The sequence below is a fragment of the Ailuropoda melanoleuca genome, chromosome 8 (assembly GCF_002007445.2).
Source record: "Ailuropoda melanoleuca isolate Jingjing chromosome 8, ASM200744v2, whole genome shotgun sequence".
Taxonomy (NCBI): Eukaryota; Metazoa; Chordata; class Mammalia; order Carnivora; family Ursidae; genus Ailuropoda; species Ailuropoda melanoleuca.
This window is the reverse complement of record NC_048225.1, coordinates 116,993,029-117,013,326: the sequence shown is the minus strand read 5'-3', so window position 1 is coordinate 117,013,326 and position 20,298 is coordinate 116,993,029. Positions and strand designations below refer to the sequence as shown.

At 41.2% G+C, this 20,298-nt stretch overlaps 1 long non-coding RNA gene across 1 annotated transcript; it reads right to left on the bottom strand.

Annotated features, from left to right (window-relative positions):
• Positions 1-6,396: 6,396 nt before the first annotated feature.
• LOC109489757 lies at positions 6,397-12,409 on the bottom strand. Its single transcript, XR_002142864.2, has 4 exons — positions 12,266-12,409; positions 7,737-7,917; positions 6,580-6,691; positions 6,397-6,481 (listed from the first exon to the last, which is right to left on the bottom strand). It is a non-coding gene; the product is annotated as an uncharacterized LOC109489757 (long non-coding RNA).
• Positions 12,410-20,298: the final 7,889 nt, after the last annotated feature.

Sequence of the window (20,298 nt, the reverse complement as noted above, 5' to 3'; positions counted from 1 at the left end):
CAACCGTTGAAGGGGATAATGATAATAATGCCCATGATATTGGGTTCCTTGGGGGAGTAACGAGATGGTGTGTTTGAGGTGACAGTACTAAAGGAAACCTAATAGGACCTCAGCAAATATTTGTGGGATAAGTGGGTGGATTTCCTTCCATGGATTTCCAGGTGCATCGCACCCTCTGGGTTGCTTGTTTCCCCGGTTCTGATGATAAGCCCAGGTCTTCAGCCCCTCAGAGGGGCCACAGCCTGAGCCCAGAACCATGTGGCCATTTTGACGATGGTGAGAAAATGAAAATTTATCATCTAGACCTAGTCTCGGTCAAACCCTGTCCTTTTTTGTCAGGTTGGATTGGTGCCGTCCGAAAGAGCATATTGTAAAAACTTAAAGGAACCGAAGTAAGGGAACTGTCCACTGACCCACCTTCCCCGGCTGTGTCTCTGTGTTCAGCCTGTGTCACGGAGCCAGCAGAGGGTCGCTCAGGCTGCTAGGCTCTGCCTGCCTCTGCCCATACGACGTGGCTTAGCCAAGTTGCAGCATCATTAGGAGAAGACATGATCTCTGAGAACTTTGGTGCTCACGCTCCCATCAGTCCTGCCTGACAATGAGCCTCAGAAGAGCTTTCAGTGGCTGTCCCAGTGAGACCTGTGTGTGGCAGCCAGGACCCAAAGATTGAGATGTGTCTGACCCGCACTGTGACGATGAGAAGGGAGGAGGGGACAGTGGATGGAGGGAGGAGAGAAGGAATGGTGAGCTGGCATGTTCTGAGTGTGTGATATGTGCCAAACTCTAGTCCACGTCCTTCCAGCCTGTTACTTATTGGCCTGTCCCCAGCATCTCAGCACCCAGTACCGGCTCATCTGGATTGGCTCTTGGATTTTCTCATGGACAGATTCTGACTGCCCACCTATAGGAATACAAGGACGGGTCTTTGGGGCCGTTGCTATTTTGTCTTCCCTGTGGCACTCTGTCAGGACAAAGCACAAAGGACCTACAGTAGGGACTTTGTAAGCCCTTGGGGACAAGGTGGAGGGCACACAGCTGTTGCTGAGATGGAGTTCAGGCTCTGACCATATGGAGTCCACCTGTGCTCTCTCCCGGGCGGGCAGTGGCACCTCAAAGAGCTGTTGTTTCCTTTTAAAAATCTATTAATGGTGGTGGAAATCTCTGGGGCTTCCAGGAAACACTTCTGGAGGGAAGACTTTTTCAATATTGTCGCTTTTCATTATCTTTGCCCCGTTTGGCGTGGGAGTGAGAACTCCTGTTCGCTCTGATCTTTTGAAGTCCTCATTCTCCCCAGAGACCACGAAGCCAGCAGTGTTACTTCCCGTCCCACTGGGGGTTGCTGACCCACGTCCTTGGTCAATTCTTAGTCTCCAACATCTTTTCAGTTTGCTACAGTTAATGGGCACTCATGTGGCTATTTTAAGACTTTTCTTGAGGTGGGGAGTCCCCGTGACATGCATCAATACCTGCGTGTTATTTGTGTTATGTGTATGTTTAATTTGTTTCTCTGGAGAACTCCATGCTTATTCAACCAGGTACCATAAATCTCTTCCAAAATGTCATAGCTCGGGTTAAGTTCAGGGCTATTAGACTCTAAGGACTGTGTTGGATTAATCGGACTCTGTATTTGTTCCTTGTGTGCCATTCCAGCCACAGGAGGACTTTGCGATTTAAAAATGTACCCTGATTTTCAATATTCTCCTGGTTTTCTGGCTACATCCATCGTACTCTGGGAAGCAATAGGGAGCAATGATAGCTAACATCAACCTTTTGGCCAGTAACTAAATGGGCAGAATGTGAGGAAGTCTGAGAAGGCTCATTCCAAGCAGGATGAGACCCAGAGATACCTGGAAAAGAACTTTTAGAAATGTTTCTGAATTGGATTGCAAAGCTTTCACTACGCCAAAAATCTTTTTACCTAGAAAATGTCAAAGCATCCAGTGGCCAAAAGGTGGCACTCCTCACCCACTATTCGTGTCCTTCCCCAGTAAGGCCGTCTTCATGTGTTCTTGTGTTCCTTCTATTAGTTCTTTCATAATAAAATATTATACCCTCATCCTCTCCTGGTAAAACATAGCAATAAAACAGACCTTATTCTTTGGGTTGATCTGTGTTTTGATAAATGCCAGTCCTTATCCCTCTGGGTGGACAATGCGTAAGGTAAACTGCATTTTCAGTAGAGCCTGGCTCCTAGCTCTGTGTGCATCTAAGACTCGGCCGTATTACTGAGCACCTTTACTATAAAATCATCTCTGACCACATCCAAGATTGTAATTTGTCTCCAGAGTTTGCCTCTCTCAATTTCATAAACCGTGAAAACACAGCTGGAGCAATTTACAGTCTGTGGAAAAACTCTTGAGTGTTTTTGCTGAAGTACTAATTCAAGGATCGTGCTTTGTTATTTCCTGTTTCATTGTTGTTTGTAAAGCTAGTTAATGGGCAATGGGCTGTTTCAAATTTGCCTGGTCCCTCCACACTGTTGCGTGCACCTCCTTTTGGAGCATGGCATGAATTGGGTGCAGCGTGACAGCAAAATGGCATTGATGAGAATGAATTCAAGAGCACATCACTGAGAATGGAATCAGAGCAACAATTTGGAAAGAAGCTAGGCTTGTAATCTCTGAGTTATATGAATGTGGAGCCTGAGGCTTTCAAAAAATCAAATCCCACTCTGTTATAGCTTTCCATCAACCCCGAATATTTTTGAGATATACTTTCAGAATCAGCACTATGGAGACTTTTGCAGCCTCCTGATTTATGGGTCATTAGAATCAAAGACATAAAACATGATGGAGAGCAACATGCCAGCACCGAGTAAATGTAGAACACAAGAAGATTAACTCCAATAATGCCCTGCTAACCTAGCATTCGGAAATCTAGAAACCACAGTCGTTTAGAACACAGGCACAAAATCATACACGAGTTAAAAGAGTTTCTGAGGCACATGGAAAATCATTATCATAAAGTACAGCAGTTTTCTTTACAGGAATAAAGCCTATAGGAGTTTCAGGACTTTCATGCCTGGTGTAATACAAGGTAGGTGCTCAATAAATATTTCTGCCATAGATGGATGATGAGTGGCGAGAAGCAGAACTCCAAGGGAGGCATGTTTACTGAGCTCAAAGTCATGAAGGGATGTCAAGGACGAACCTTGCCTTGCACTCCCCAGCTCTTTTTCTGAAGGCACCGCCACTCAAACACAATTAAATGATTGAGGCTTTCTATGTAAACTTCATTTGTTGACAAAATATGGAATTACACTTAGAATACCCTATTTGTAAAGATTGAAATGTATGTAATAAATATGGTTAGAATTAAAAACAAATCATATTAAAAACAGCTCATGCTATTAAAAGGACAAGCTTAAATTCGTTATTTTGAACATTTACCACTAGTTCTGGTTCAAGTTCCTCTGTAAAGCAGTGATCGGAAGAAAATACTCAGTGCTACATCAAACTTGATTTATCCTATGGATTCGTGTATATGGATAAACTTTGGGAGGACTTTCTTAGTCTATATATTATCCACTAAGGCAAGACAAAGAAATTAGGCAAAATGTTGAGAGGTCACACCCTTCATCTCTCTTGCCAGCGTAAAGAAACTGCATTATGAAAATTATTTCATTTTTCAGTTTGTTCATGGGCCCACCGAATATCATGGCTTCTAGTACTCTCTAGCTTGCGGTGGAATATCTCACACTACTTGATATGTGGAGGATGACGTAAAGAAGCGAGACGCCTTTAGTTCCCCTAGTTCTCCTTTAGTTCCCCTTTAGTTTCTCATCAAGCTCTAGGAGATGTTTCTGGAAAGGCTCCTCTGATGTAGGTTTGAATTGAAGTTTGATAGTTTCTTTTACCTCTTTAAATGTGTAGGAACAAGGCTTCAAATAGTATCCCCCTTTTATTCTTCAACACGTTCAACCATTGCTTTCCCTGGTAATCATTGGTAGCGTTCTTCATTACTTCTACTGAATTTTAGAGGTAAAGTCAGATCATAGTTGCAAGAGTTTACATGTCCAGCTTCAGGCCATCTAGAGTCACAGAGCAAGCCTGGGACAATGTGTATCTTTAGATCTTTCACTGCAAGTGCTCAACTTTTCTGAGATTCTGCAGTCTACACATTTGCCAGCTCTCATTCCACATTTTTGAAGCTAGAAGGTGCTCTTTAATGTAATGGGTTGGTTTTTTAAATGCAGATTTTTTTCATCTTTATAGGCCGATGTTGAGTTTCCAGAACATTCTTTAAGTGGAAAAGTCTGGGTCTTTCCAACATCAACTCATTCTAGTATTACAGAAACTGAAGAACCAGTTGCTTATCTAAATTTTTCACTTACCAGTCAGTTTCCATAGTGATTTGAAGATCTAGCCTAATTTTAGGACAGGTCTTATAGATAAGCAATTAGTGTTGTTCCTACATTGCAGCTTTAGGTCATGCCTCGTTGCCAGCCGTTCCAACTCAGTGAGATTCAAGAAAGAAATGCCCCTATTCATGCCACCAAACTAAACTCGTGAGTACAACTCATTTCCCCTCTACAAAATTGTGTGTGTGTGTGTGTGTGTGTGTGTGTGCGCGTGTTTCCATTGACAATGCTAGGTCCAGGCAAACACAAAGGTCACTCTAGCTTCTATTTTGAACTTACATACTGCCCCAAAGATTAATGAAGTGCCAAAGCCAAGAGAGTCCTAAGCCAAACATAGTTAAACAAAATAAGTCTACTTCTAAAAAATTCACATATTGATTTGAAAGCTTAAATAGAAAATTATTTCTGGATTTCTCATTCTATTGGTTGGATTTTATTGGTGGGCATGATTAAGAGTCAACTATATGTATTTTTTCTGAACCACTAGTCCACCCACACTGTCCAGATTGTTTTTAAAACTATGGAATTTTCCACCCAGGTTGCATTTTCCTTGTTTGCTTCCATCAACATTTCTCTGCCCAAATAGTTTCTTTTGTGGCTCAATTTTTCCATCTTTTTAATATAGAGGGTTGATCCCAGCTGTAATTGTGCGCGGTTATATACTGACAACCCACATAAACAAACATCAACAAACACAATCCTTTGATAGGGTGATGTCATCAAAACTGGAGTTTCAAAAGCAAATACAAATGGGCAATTTGGACACCTGTGTTAGCTCTTCTTAGTCCCCCCTCCCCTCGCCCTTGATGATGAAAGAGTTATCTTTACTGAAGGTGGAATGCTCTGCTGACACCAGCTCACCTAGTTCCAACCCTGGAAGATCAATTTCACATTAACTTGTTTAGACTGACACTGAGGCCACCTGGGCCTCAGCTGTAAGGAAACCCAGTGCTTTGCTTAAACAGTAGACAGCTATCAAAATAGGGGAAAGGTGTAGGGTGGGGGTGGGGGAGAAAGAGAGAGAGAGAGAGAGAGAGACAGGGAGAGAAGAGAGAGGCTATCAGACTTAATATTGACTCACATTAGGGAGCTAGAGAACTCGCTCTGGTCTGCTAATGTTGTCATTACCATTTGTCAGGTGTACAATTGACCTGGAGAATAGGGATAATGGGGCCTTTGTAGGTTCCTGAATCAACATTCCAAACAATTCAACCACTGTTCGCAGGTTAGAGCCATACCTTCCTGACCCTTCTCCTCTTCTCAAAGAAACCACTCCTCCTCCCATCTCCCAGGAGCATTACATCAATCGGTACATTTACTTTTCCTCAATATGACAGCTGGTTAAGTGACACCATGAGATTCCATTTCTGAATAGCTATTGTATAGAAACAGCTGTTGGAATGATTTTTCATGTTGTTCAACCTTGTTTCCAGCATCAGAGGATTTAGAAATTGGAGAGACTTGATCTTTTGTTTTAAGTTTATTTAATAGAAAAAGTGAACACCATTTATAGTAAAAACAAACAAACAAACAGCAACAACAACAACAATGGGGGTGGGGAGGACAATTTGCTTTTGAGGTTTATAAAATAATCTTTCCAATCACTTTCATCTCAGCATTAATTAAAAATGGCAACTGTCACATGCACCTCCATGACACAATGCACAGAGGGGAATGTAAGCTCAGCTGTGCCAGGTGACCCAGGCTGGCTGTGCCTATAGACCCCCACCGTGCACTCAGTTTTGCATTGGCACTTGCTTCCATTCCATCTTCTACCCTGGCTGTATCTTCCCTTTCCTTTTGCTTTTCATGTCCCTTTCGTCTTTTTTAAACCATCAAACCAGATCTAGAACTCTCCTGAAGGAATTTATCTTCTTCTCTGTTAGCACTGGGGAGAAAATGGAAGGAAAATAACAGTATCAAATAAAGAAGTAAAAATTATCTTTGTGCCCATGATAGTTGAAAGACTCTCATACTGGGAAGTCCAGAGATATGATTTTAGATTTTCAGAGATAAAAAACCAGAACTTACACTGGACTGACAAACGGATGAGACATCAAAATCGTGTCCTCCAGTTGTTCTGAATGTAGCCAAGGAAGAATTTTCCAGAGCCCTAGAACCCTTGATCAGAAAATACATTTTAATATGGTTGAAGTTTTTCCAACACCAAGAAGAATAGATGACTTCTTGGCAGAGATGCATTTCCAGAACAGACTTACCTTTGCCTCCTTTTGGGCTGATACTTCTGTCTCTTTGGTAAAGAGAACTGGTTCATTCGAGAGAGGAAAACATGGTGCAGGTTCTTAAAAGAGCTACTTCCCCAAGCCTTTCCTTAGTGGTTGGAACATTGATAAAGAAGAAGGGTAATTAAAGTCTTTCCTTGCACATTTAGATATCATTTATCCACAAATATTATCTTGAGATGGTACCTCATTGACTTAAACTCACATCATGGCACAAATTACATGTCTAAGGGAAGAGAGAAAACTTGCAAGTCTTGGATCCCATAGGGTGTGTTGTGTATATGTGTGGCTTTTGCCGAAGCCCAGTACTATTCTGGTTTAGAGGCAAATATTCATACTGAAATAATGTTTTTGTAATTTTAATTATTGCATCATGAAAGGATACTTTGGGCTCAGGTCTTAGAGGCTCAAAGCCATATATCTCCCCTGGAGAATACTTGGGCACACTCATTGAAAGGAGTACTCAGCTTCAAATTTAATTTTATTCATAGAGGGTTTGGTCAATATAGCCAATTAGGTCCCTCTAATGCAGCCACATTGTTCACTGTGTAAATTAGCAACCTGATGCTGAACCTAGGAACAATATACGTGAGGACACCCAGTCTGCAATATAGCCATGTATTCACTTCATGAGCATAGTTGTTGAATGTCTACCATATTGATTTAACAATGGGAAAAAAAACCTCATAAATGGGAAATTTAATTTCTATTTTGTCTCATAATAAGCTCCTAGTTGTTTGGTATGGGATGTGTGGAATTCTCCCCCCCCCCCCAGGTATTAGTTGCCTCTGAAGGAGGACAGAAAATATGGCGTCTCCGTGGGCACTTGCTCACCATGCGCACGTGACCAGACAGAAGAGCAAGAGCTAGGGAGGCAGAGTGAAGGCGGGAGGAGATGGGGGACACTGATTCATTATTCAGATCCTTCAGAGTCTCTTAGTGGTTTATTTACCATGAGGAGCCAGAAAACAAATCCATTCTAAACTTTCTCCTTCCTGGCAGATTTTTCAAAGCTGAGGTTTCTCTGCTGACTGTGCATGTCCTTTTATCATGTGTTTGGTTTTTCAATATCAAGCTATTTCACAGAGAAGAGAGCACATTTACTTTCAATTAATAAACCACCCTGCAATTACCCTTTGTTCATAAGCATGTGGATGCTTCTGTGTCTGCAGATGATAGCTTACGCGGGCAACAGCTTTCCCCCTCAGCTTTCCAAGGCTGTGCTCGCCTCACTGTGGGTTCCAGTTTGCCTTCTTCCCCGGGACTCGGGTTATGCCTGCTTACTGGCAGGTGTGCAGAGAAACACCCACATGGCTGTGAATACACATTTCACATTCATCAGTCACTTACAAACCACGAATACGGATTTTTTTTTTCCAATGCCTTGTGAAGATTTTCTACTTTGAAGTCTATAAATTACGTGACTTACTTTCCCTGATCTTAATGGCTCTCTTCTTGTATAAAGTGTAATTATGCTTTGATAAGGAGTTTTCAGGGCACCTGGCTGGCTCAGTCAGTTGAGCATCTGCCTTCTTCTCAGGTCATGATCCCAGGGTCCTGGGAGGGAGCCCCACATCATCGGGCTCCCTGCTTTTCCTTCTCCCTCTTCCCCTCCCCCCGCTTGTGTGGACATGCTCTCTCTCTCAAATAAATAAAATCTTTAAAAAAAAGAAAGAAAGAGAAGGAGCTTTCATTGATTTTAGTGAAACGGGAGATTATTTTGAAAACGGTTGGTCCTCTGGCTCATTCTCTTGGTTGTGTCAATGTTTGGAGCTTCAGGACTGTGTAGACACAGAATGAATTGTGTGCCTCTTGAGGGCAGCACTGATCTTTCTCAACTTTGTATTCTCATAATTGAAAACAGTCAGGAATAGAGTAGGCTATGATATCCATATCCAGATACAGGTAGGTGTAAATAAAGAGATAATACAGAAAACTATATTTAAGCTGGGCTGCCATCACCCCGAGAGAGTGGGTATACTCTTCACAGTGTTCCTTTGGGTCTTTTCCAACCATTCTAAACCAATAGGCCAAGACGCAACTTTCTTCCCATTCTATGTCCTGGGGAAAATGGGTAAAGAACTAAAATAAAAAAAGACACATTTAAAAATCAACATTGACACTTACTGAAAGCAAGACTCATACTCTACGATTCTCTGCCAATGTGAATATCGTGGATGCTACTTGTTTGCTAAATATTGAATAATCCTCTAGGTTGTTCAAAGAGCCTCCCCCCAAAATACTTGTTTGTGGGAGATAGAAATTTTCCCTATACAACCCTGCCAGCAAAATTCCCAACAGCAGAAAAATTGATGATTATTATAAAAGGTTCAGCAACTACATAAACATATAAATATGAAAATGATAATCACCCATGTTCCAACCATGAATCCCCACTGAAACAGTATGTCCTATGTCATTCCAGATTTATTCCACAGATACACTGACTGTCTATACATTCCTCCTTTATCAGCATTGATCTCTACCTAGAATACAATGGACATGGTGTTTGAACTTCATTTCCCCCCTAAACATTATACACTTTGCCTCATCATTTTACTGGCTTTCTAGTTTTCCACTATATGAATATATTATAACCAATAACTTACGGACATCTGAGTGGTTTCCAATACCACTACATTTTTAAAACTTGTTTAAAACATTGGAAGTGACACTGGACAACACAAAGAAGAATACAGTAAGTTATTTTGGCTGCAGCCTTAAAATCTGTTTATGATTTAGCATGATGCTTACACATTAAAAAGATTAAGATATTACAATAACTAAAAACACTTGAAACTCTTCTGTAAAAGCTGGTAGATTAATTGTATATATGTTGAAGATTATGGATTAGTCACTTTATCCATCCCTAGATATTAAGTATTTTTATAAAAATGTAATTATAAAAATGTGTAATGATAAAATATATGAATAATGTAAGGAGGTAGCAAAGGTGTTAATTGATGCAGTCCAACACACAGTACATATTTGAAAAATCGAGCTGGAAATCTTAGCCTCTGAGCCCATGTCTATGTTTAGACAATCAGAAATCTGCACTGAGAGGTTTACATTTATCATTGCCATTATAATTCATTGTAGGGCCTACTGATACATATTTTTTAATGTTTCCTATTTGGTGGTTTTCAAGTTGCAAATGTGGTTCATAAGTTTTTGTAGTTCATAAGCACATGTAATAATACTAAGTGAGGGTATAAAAGGTAAAAAAGGTAGACATTTCAGGGTGACCATACACGGTTGGGAACATTGGGAACAGAAGAAGGGCACCACAGCTAATGGGGTTCCTGTCATATTGCAGGCAGTGCAGGTTTTTATATGTACTAAAGTGATTTTCTAGCAGATGACAGTGTATTATGAGAGCATTCTAACAGGTAGAAATAAAGTATCTTGAGTTCTCTGATTGACAGCATCTCTGATTATTCCTTAAACTCATGCCCCTTGTCCTTTATATTGCTCAATCAATAATATCTTATGGAAATCCTCTCTGTCAACTAATGTGGTTGAAATCATTCTTTCTAATAGATGCATCATTCTTCTCATACAACTTATATGAAGAAGTTGAAAGGCACAAAGGGATATAATAGGTACTGATTGTCAATATTTCGAACAACCACATACATGAAATCATCAGAATTTTAATTTTTGCCGTAAAGTTCCAATGGATATTTCTGTAATTGATGCCTATAGTCATGGCAGAAGGAGGCATTCCTGCTTCCTAAAATACTTTTTAAATCCTCAAGGAAAGATTAAATTATATTCAAGACTGTTGTAGTGGTGAATATTTTTTTCATGTTCTTTGAAACTGACTAATCTATTGCTCATATATGTGATGCTTCTTTATTATAATAAATTACATCTTCATACAGGGATTTACAGCTTTCAGAACATCTTCCCATAGTCTTGTTATTTGATCTTTCAAATTACAGCATTGTGAGGCAGGAGATGTCAGTTTCCAAATTTTCCCATTGCATAAGTGGTGGGTTAGAGAGGGCAAGTGTCTTATCCAAGGTCCTGTGGTCATAAAGTTACAGAGTCAGGGTGGGCACTCAGTTAGTGGTCTTTACATGGCCCCATAGTGCTTTAGAGGGCAGGATTAATCAGACCCCATCATTTTCTGACCGTCCTAGTTAAAGGGGGTTTTGCTTTGCTATAGGTCCTATAAAATATATCAGTACAGCTTATAAGATCGATATTCTTTGTTGCACGTTCTCCTGAATACATTTTTTACTTCCAACGTTTATGTTTCTCTGGTGCTAGAGGAACATTTTGTTTTCACTTTCTACCCATGTACCAATTGCGTTCGCCACCACACACATATACATTTGAAAGGCCAACTGAGTCTTCTTATGATTTTAGCTATTACAATGCAATCTGGTGGAACAATAGACTATTCACTAGCATTCATAATGTACCTCGGTCCTTCCAGTCTTCTGTCATGCATCCCTTGTTCTAATCTAGGCCGAGCTTATAGTTAAGGTGCTTTAACAACTATGAACACACTACGGTTTATAAAAACATCTTTCTTCATTAACACTTAAGAATAATCTCCGATTGTTGGATTGGGTGGACATAACTTTAAAAAAAACACACGATTTCAGCTTTTCTGGGGTGGGGAAGGGGAATGTAATATAGAATGAAACCATTTCTTTAAGTTATGATGAGATGGAATTCTTTCAGATCACAGTGGTCAGCTCACATCTCAACACCGCCACTACCACCAAAAAGCAAAGCATTCTTCCTTTTAAATGAAATAATGAACAGCTGGTAGGTTAGGTAACTGCGCTTAGTTACAATTTACCGTTATGGGCTGAAGAATCATGACCTGGGCAGAGTCTTTGTGGTTGATGGCGCAGGGTGGGGTGGGGGGTCTGCAAGGATTGATGTATTAATTAGTTACTTCTATCCATTCTGGTTTTAGTCTTCTCCTGGGCATCGTGCGGACTATTTATTTCAGCCCTCAAAAGTTGCAGAGCAGGGCTGTTCGTTTAGCTCTCTGAATGGCCAGTAGAACAATAAGTTCTCCTACAACGGGGGGCACGTCAGTGTCTTTGTTGGGGATAACGTAGCTATAGAAAGCCCTTTTCATCCTTCGCAAGGGCCCATTATTCCTACGTATCTCTCCTCTATGCTTTGTGAGAAGGTTTGTACAGTAAATAATGACTGACTATGTACTAGTTCTTTCTTCTTTTGCCAAGCTCTTTTTAGCTTTGGCAGCAATTTTGTTTTCCCTGTCATCATCTAATGTCTATTTATTTTACATTGCTACAAAGCCAGTGAAATTCCCTTATAAATCCCAGGTCATGAAGATGAAGCAGCAACCCGATTCCTTTTATTAAATGTCTGCAGTGTCCTCTGCTTTTTCTAATTAGGTTCAAAGTGGTCAGTGGCTTGAAAGGCTCCGGGCAGGAATCAAATCTGTTTGAACAATGCATTCCTTAGGGCCAGGCATATTAAATGTTTGGATTTAATTAGAAGACAGGTATCAAAAGTCAGATACTTTCTGGATGCATTGGGGTCCCCCTCGCAAGGTCCTATTCCTCTGCAGGCAACTTGACCAAATGGATCCCCTCCCTCCCTCCGGTGCTCCCCACCCCCACACATACAATAGGCATTAGGTATTCCAAGCCTGGGGGCTATTACTCACCACTGGGTTTCCAGGGCTGCAGTTTGCTGTGTCAGCACTGCCACGGCATGAAGGTGAGAACAAGAAGCTCTGAAATTGAAGGGGAAAAGATAAAAGGAAAAGTGTGCGGGAGAAAAGAGAGGCTCTTTAACTGCTCTGTCAACCTGGTTTTCTTCTCTTCGGCGGCAGGCGTGTTCTGAAGATGGATGGACGTAGGTACAGCTGGTACCGGAGACCAGCTGTGAGCGCCATCTGGGTACCATTTGGTAGCAGATAGATTTTTTTTCAGGCCAAAGTCTCCTCCAATTGTTGTGGTTAGAGAGGGAAAGTGAGAGGCCCACTGTGTTTTCTTCCACTTCAGACGCTCTTGTTCCAAACCACCGCCTCTCCCTGTGTTGGCTTCTTATCAAAGGGAGGGGAATTATTTGATTGTGGGGTGAAGGGGGTGAGGGAGTTAACTGATGAGAGCTGGTGGAGCTCAGACACAAAGCATCTCATGGAACACATTAAACGTTAGATTACCCGACATACTTCTCATATTGTTTGTCATTACCGTCCTCACCAACTACAAGGCCATTGGTAGGGATGGTGCTCTTTTGAGGAGGGATGTCAACGTTTGTGTCTGCACGGCACTAAAGTGACTGGTTGAAACATGGAAAGTTCAATACAGTGACTACAGATCTCTTCTGGTTGTGCTGAGAAACCAGTTTGAGTCATTTGTCTTTACGTCTATGACAATAGGCATGGGATGCCAGGACAACGACGTCAGCCAATATGGTTCTCCGAGACAACACATTTAAAAAAAATTATTGCATACCCCACCCACTTGGGTGGCTCTGGTTGGTGAAGCGCCTGTCTTTGGGTCAGGTCATGATCCCAGGGTCCCGGGATCAAGCCTTGGGTGGGGCTCCCTGCTTGGTGGGGAGGCTGCTTCTCACTCTGCCCCTCTCCCCTGCCCCTGCCCTCTCTCTCTCTCCAATAAATAAGTAAAATCTTTAAAAAATATATCGCACACCTGAAAAAGTTTTATTAAGTACATTTTTTTTTATAAAAAAGATTTTAAAAATCCAATTGCTAATATTTTAAAAATTGAGCATTGGTGCTTCCCCCCCCCCCAATGACTGGCATCAGTGCATCAGGGACATTGATTGGATTAAATTATTGTTTTGGAGTGAATTTGCTCTATGCTTTGCTGTTCTGCAGCTCTTCCACTCTCAAGCAGGGGCAACTACAAAAGTTGGGCTAAAGGCTGTTTCAGTGCTCTTAGAAGACATTTTTTGGGCTGACAGTTGGTGGTTTCTCTTGACCTGAAGCTCGTCTTTTCAAAGAGGCAGAGCCTGCGATGCGCTCATGGGCCCCAGTTGTTTATGTTATTTGGATTTGGGACCTGAGGTGTTTCACAAGCATTCACAAGAATTAGGAAATCTGATCCAGGGAGAGATTGCGATATCTTTTCTGGCAAACCGAGCTCCTTTTTTCTTGCCAACGTGGACATTTTCCCGAATTGGCGTGGGCTCTTCAGCTTTCCTAATGTACTCAAGGTCAATGTTTCTATCCCTAAGGAGAAACCATTGCTGAGAGACATGATCAAAGTCAGTTTTATTTTGCCCCTTAGTTTGTTACCCTTTTACCTTCAAAAACCCAGAGTAATTTAAGAGCATGCTGACAAATATGACAAAATTATACCTGGTTCTTGCCTTGAGTTTTAGAAGGAAGAATTCAGTGGGTGAGGTGGGCTGGTGTTGATGGCATGAAGTGTGCGAGGGTGTGGCACAGGCGTAAACAGGCCATCTGGAGCAGTGCTGTGCAACAGAGATAGAATGAAAGCCACCAGGGTAATTGTACATTTTTCAAAGTAGTCGTTTTAAAACAGTAACAAAGAAACTGGCATCATTTTAATAATTTATTGTATTTAATTCAACATATCCAAAGTAATTTCATTTGGACATGTAATTAAGGTAAAAATGATTAATAAGGGGGCACCTGGGTGGCACAGCGGTTAAGCATCTGCCTTCGGCTCAGGGCGTGATCCTGGCGTTATGGGATCGAGGCCCACATCAGGCTCCTCCGCTATGAGCCTGCTTCTTCCTCTCCCACTCCCCCTGCTTGTGTTCCCTCTCTCGCTGGCTGTCTCTATCTCTGTCAAATAAATAAATAAAATCTTTAAAAAAAATGATTAATAAGATATTTTATCTTCTTTTTTTGGGTACTAAATCTTTAAAATCTGGTGTATTTTATACTTACAGTACATCTCGACTTGAACTAGCTACATTTCAAGTGCTCAGTAGCCGTAAGAGGCTAATGGCTACTGTACTGGACGGTATGGATCTGAAGAAATTAAAGAGGAAGCTAGTTTTAAGCAAACATTTTCTATGCACAAGGCACTGTGGTAGCAATGAGTATGCATTATGGCTAGCCTTCACAACTGCCCTTTGAGGTGACGGTGTTTAAAAATTTAGCAGAAGAGTGAGGTGGCCATATAATTTGTTGTCCAAACTGGAACCCTTTTGGAGTAATAGGGCAGCTTTTATTAATTACTAAGGACAAGAGATAGACCCTAGGATGGCCCCGGGCAAACTGACATGATTAGTCAACCTAGATGGGGAAACAGTGTAGAATAAGTTAACTAATTTGCTCAAGTGCACAATAATATATCTAAGGATCTGTTTGTCTCAAAAGCCCATGCTTGCACTGTGCTTCCTTCTAGAAGGATGGGCTTCCTTCTAGAATCCCTCCTTGATAGTTTAGTTAACCATTCTAAGCTGAAAGCATTGGTTTCAAAATCTGCTGGGAGCATCGTTCTCTATCAAGTCAAAAAAGACTCAGCCTGTCTCTGTTCTTAGAAGGGTCCTTCTGAGGAAGCAAAACATACACAGAGGCTGACTACATGCCTGCCATTTCTAGCAGAGCTGAGAAGCCAGTTTAGCTGGGCTTATTTAGTGGTGGTTGGGACGAGGGGCGTGCAGGTCTCCAGCCATTTTCTCTGGAATGTTCTGGCAAACAAAGTCACTTTCCTTTTTGGGCACATATCATTGGAATCTGTTCACAGACATGTAGGAGGGCCAGGAATGAAAAGCACTGTGCTCTACTTTCTCCAGGTCTCTTCAGATGTCCAGGAAAATCAAACTTTCTTTCCAGTGTAAATGAGTGTGTTCTCTGATCCTTAATCAGTGTTTCTCCATTTGGGTGGTTCAGCTTGGTCCTGAACCTAAGTTTGACTGATTACAAAGCACTCATCTCACATGAAATAAAAATCAGACCCACCTGCATGACCAAGGGCATTCCTTGGAAATAATCTACTTTGTACATTTGCGTTATGGTCCTATCAAATCTCTCTTGTCCCGAGATCCCCTCAAAACATATTATTAGCACATTGAATGAGACAGGTGACTGGTTTGTTTTTCCTGTAATGGCAAAAGTTCCTTGGTGGACGTTTGTGGAAATATTTTGGACATTGATATGTACCTTTCTGTCCTGTGGGTTAAGCAGAATCAAGCTAGCTGCTCAGTTTGGCTGGAAATCTAATATAGGATAAAAGATGAGCCCCCTTTCTGTCTCTGTCCACTTCTGAGTCAGGGCCGTGCTTGAGAATTTTAAAGGTTGAGAAGCAGGGCCACTTTTTCTCATTTACATTCTTCTAGTCCAAGGGTGGATCACCTAAGTTGTCTGAGTATAGATGTTTACCATGAAACTCGATAAGCTATTACCAAGTGAAATAAAAAATAAAAATTGGGAGAGATACATATATATATATATATTCCCCCCCCCCTCCTGAATTGGCTCTCATGATGCAGGGGAATGCTCGAATGAAGCTGAACACCAGGGTGACATCTCTTTTCCTGTTCTGGAATAGTACCTTACTGGACCCACTGAAGTGCAAAAGAGAAATTTGAACAGAATTTTATAAACTGGGGTTATTGTTTATATTGGACATATTTCAGAACTGCCTGTGACTTTAATATGAGAGGTTTGGTATCAAGTTTTATATTCTAATTGGCATTAAAAAATCGTTCTTTCCCTGAAGGCTGAAATAGCCAAGAATGTTATCTGTTCTTTGGGTTAATTACTGGTAATGAGCATAAGACACACAATGACCGACACTGACCACACGCACAGATTGTCCCCAGGTAGAAGGGGGTTGGGTCTTCATCAGACTGTAAAAGTAGATTGGATCCATTGACAAGCAGCAGCTAGCAGGGGGCTTCCAAGTCCCACACCCCCCTCCATTCCCCCGGGAAAAGAAATAATTCTTTCCCATGTTCGATCTTTGTAGCAATCTGAGGGTTGAGGGAAAAAATGAAATAAAAATTGCATTTATAGGCCTGGAGAAATAGGGGAGGATTATCCTCTTCATAAAACTAACTTCTAAATGTGAAATTGTATTTCTTCCAGACTAATATTTTACTTTACCTTTGATTGTTAGAAATTATACTTTTTTGTTTCTTTCTTTTTTGAGTCTTGGTTGAGAAAGCAGTTTGTCAAGCTGCTTGACACGGAGCTTAAATGGACTAATTTACTGAAAGATACTCAAAGTAAAAATTCGAAAGTGCTTCTCATTACATTCATCTGAGCACCCCCAAGATCATTGTCTAAGTCAAGTAACCACCTCTGCCTGCAGACTCGACTTTTTGCATCTTTCAGTGCCAAATTCGTTTGCTTACTCAGATTTTTGGTTAAATCACACTTTCTTTTCCTTTTTGGGTGATCCCAGTTTGTAACATGGTTGGGAAAATTTAGTTGGGTCTGAAATAAAGACCATGGATTGGTGGTGGGGAGCCTGGAGGAAGGTGGCCAGGTCTTTAAGCCTTTTGCAGTAGAATTTCTAGAGACCTCAGCAGCAAATGTCTTTCATGATATGAAGAAATACATGGGTGTGTTATCATTGATAAAGGAGAATCATTTCAGCAATGAAAAATTACTTTTAGAGTCAGCTAGTGTCCTGATGGGCTTTTGTAAACATGGCAACTCTTTCTAGAGACTAGAGCAGTGATGATTCGTACTTTTCCCCCTGTTCTTCTGGTAGCTTCTCATGCCCTCCATTTCTGAGGCCTTATAGCCTAAACTGGAACTCTGAATCGGGAAGCTTGGTGATTCCTTTTATTAGTAGTAGTAACAACATTACTACATAAATTACTAACAATGAGAAAACAATCAGTAACATTTAGGACTTTATGGTTTACAAGGCATTTTCTCATCCTTTATCTCATCTGTGATAATGACAGTCGGGTCACAATACTGCAGCTCCAGAGAGGACTTCCAGTGCACTCCTTCTAGATTAAAGTGGGGAGGTTTCCCTCAGCCCCTGGACACACTGTAAAGTGAATCTCCAAGGACATTAGCTTGGACACCGGAAGAACACAGAGGGAAGAGGAAGGAATCAAAGGGAGAGCAGTAGATTTGATGCCATTATGTGAAGGAGCTTTGTTTCTCCCCTATATATTTTTAACTGAACCCCTGGGACTTGGGGAGGTGGTTGGATGATCACACGCTCTTTGAATGCCGTATTGTATTTGAAACATAAAGCTGCTCCATAAAAGTTTGTATTGTGAAATGTCAAGTTTTTGGCATGTATCATATTTGTCAAATGAGGTTATGTAAGCGGAGCTTTCCAGCATGGCCTCCCCTTGTCTAGTGTTGGAAGAAAAGGTTCATCGAGGAAAGCCCAAGCTATCTGAAGCCAGATTGTGCTCACTTTCCAAAGTCATAAAAACCACCCAAAACAGAAACAATTGAAAAGAGAAATGACTGAAATCTAGAAAACATAGGAGGACATATGGCAACTCATTATGTTTTTGGATTATCAGGAAGAGGGCTAATGAACGATTATAATTTGCAGTAAATCCAGGCAGGGAATGGTCAATGCATTTATATCTTATAGATTAATTACATTCTTCTTTCTAACTTCCACCCCACCCCCAAGTCATTCAACTGTTCATCGGATACATAAACCCCCTAGTCAAAGCTTTAGCGGGGAGTTAGCGAATGGAATAATGGGTGTTGAATCCCAAACTCAAAATAACATCAGGTGGTGATTTCAGAGGCAAGCACGTGCTGGCTGGCTCCTGTTAAGTTTAACAAAACTAGGATGATAGTAAAGTGTGAAAAATCACAGATGGGCTTCCGTAAGAGACCACAGGCTCTTCCCTCACCTGCTACACAAAAATAAAATCCTAGTTATTCTTGGTTGCGGGGTTCCCACAGTTGCACGGAGCAGAGATGTTTTCCCTGTGTTTGTTCACTGGGTTAACACTACCTACCTCCACCAGCCAAAATGATCTGAGAACCATGTAGAAGGGTGAGCTGTAATCGACACTGCTCTTTAATTGCAGTCACCCTTACTGTTGTTAACCATTTCCTTCAATTACTCTATCGTGGCTCTGGCCCTCTCGGGTGCTACCCTAGCAACTCGTTCTTCTGTATTCGTCTTCACTCTTTGGGCTTTGCATGGGCAGGTATGTGCTGCAGGGCCTCCTCTCTGCTCTCAGTCCCATAACACACCCCCTGGGTGCCCTTCTTCTAGCTTTGTGGCTCTCACCAAGCTGAATCCGTCCCCTCTAATGGGAATTTGAGTTTTCCTATTCCCAATCCAAGATTTCTGTCAGTGCATCTCCCTCCTTTTACTCTCAAGGAGAAGAAAGGAGGAAAAGAAAAAAAAAAGAAGGCCACCATCAGTTTGTGGGTGATAGGCAAAGAAGCAGGTTTATAATAAAAACATCTCCTTTCTGGTTGCAGTTATGCAGGCTTTGAGTGTTGTTGAATAATAATAAACAAAGGACTAGTTGATTAGCCATGGCGTGTTTTGGGGCCACTTAGTGAAGAATGAAGTTGGGTCCAATCTAATAGAAGAGACAACAAACATATCTGGTCAAAAAATAGGCATGGGGACAACTAAATACAAAACCCACAACAATGAATCCCAAGAAAGGTGGATTCCACTTAGTGTTGGTTGTTGGAGCGAGATCAATAATAATGAAGCAATGCTCCCCAGCAGATGACCGACTTGAGCTATGTTTTAAAAGGAGCGGGTGATTTGGGAAATATAAGTCTCGTGCACAATCTAAAAATCGATTCCACATTCTCAGTGCCTTTTACGGGGTGTTCGCACTAAAAGCGGTACAGTGTATTTATTTTCGAGCAAGATTCAATTTGAAAGCAGGAATAATTGAAAACATCATTTTGAATGACGTGGTTCTAAAAACTGAATTTAAAAAAGTGTTGACAATCCTTGTGAGCTCTGGCCACTCTCACCTCCTTTACTGCAAGAGTAACTTCTGGAGACTCAAATTTCTTTTGTTATATGAGATACTTTATGATTCCTTTTTAAAGTGCACATATGTGCTGAACTAAGCATGGTTACCTTAAATTCCTAAGCCAATAAGCCAGTCAGGCAACAAATTGCCAGATACTACTTTCTAAATGCTCGATGGGACACACCCATCAAGAAATGGTTCTATGAGAAGCTTATTGAACGTCCAGCCATTCAAGGCATTAGGGGACACATAAGCACTATTGCCTTGTTCTAGTCCCAGAAATGCCTTTTGTTGCCTGAACCATTCTTTTATTAGTAAGAAAACATTCCTGGGTAATGTTTGGCCTAAGTGGATCTAGGACATAAATTAAGTGGCTATCTGTATTAATAATTTCTTTCTCTAACTTCCTGACAAGCTTTGGGAAATGCTTGAAGCCCTCACCTAAGTTCTCTCCCTTCTACAAGGATGAGAGCTGGTGTACTCGTGAATCTTGCTGTTATCCAGTTGCTTACGCTAGAATAACCTTGGATTTGACCATGACATCTTTCTCACCTAGATTCACACTGGCCTATTGGGTCCTGCTTGTACTACTTTCTTGTTGGCTCTTAAATCCATCCTTCTGTTAATCTGCACTGATGTTGTCATTATCTTTTCTTACCCAGATTTCTCAAATTACCTTCAAGGTGGATTCTCTCTTCTTTCTAATCCATTACCCACACTGCTGCCCAAGTTTGAGATGCCAAGCTGCTTAAAAGCCACCAAAGACTCCTATCGTCTTCAGAATAAATACCAAACTCTTGAGCA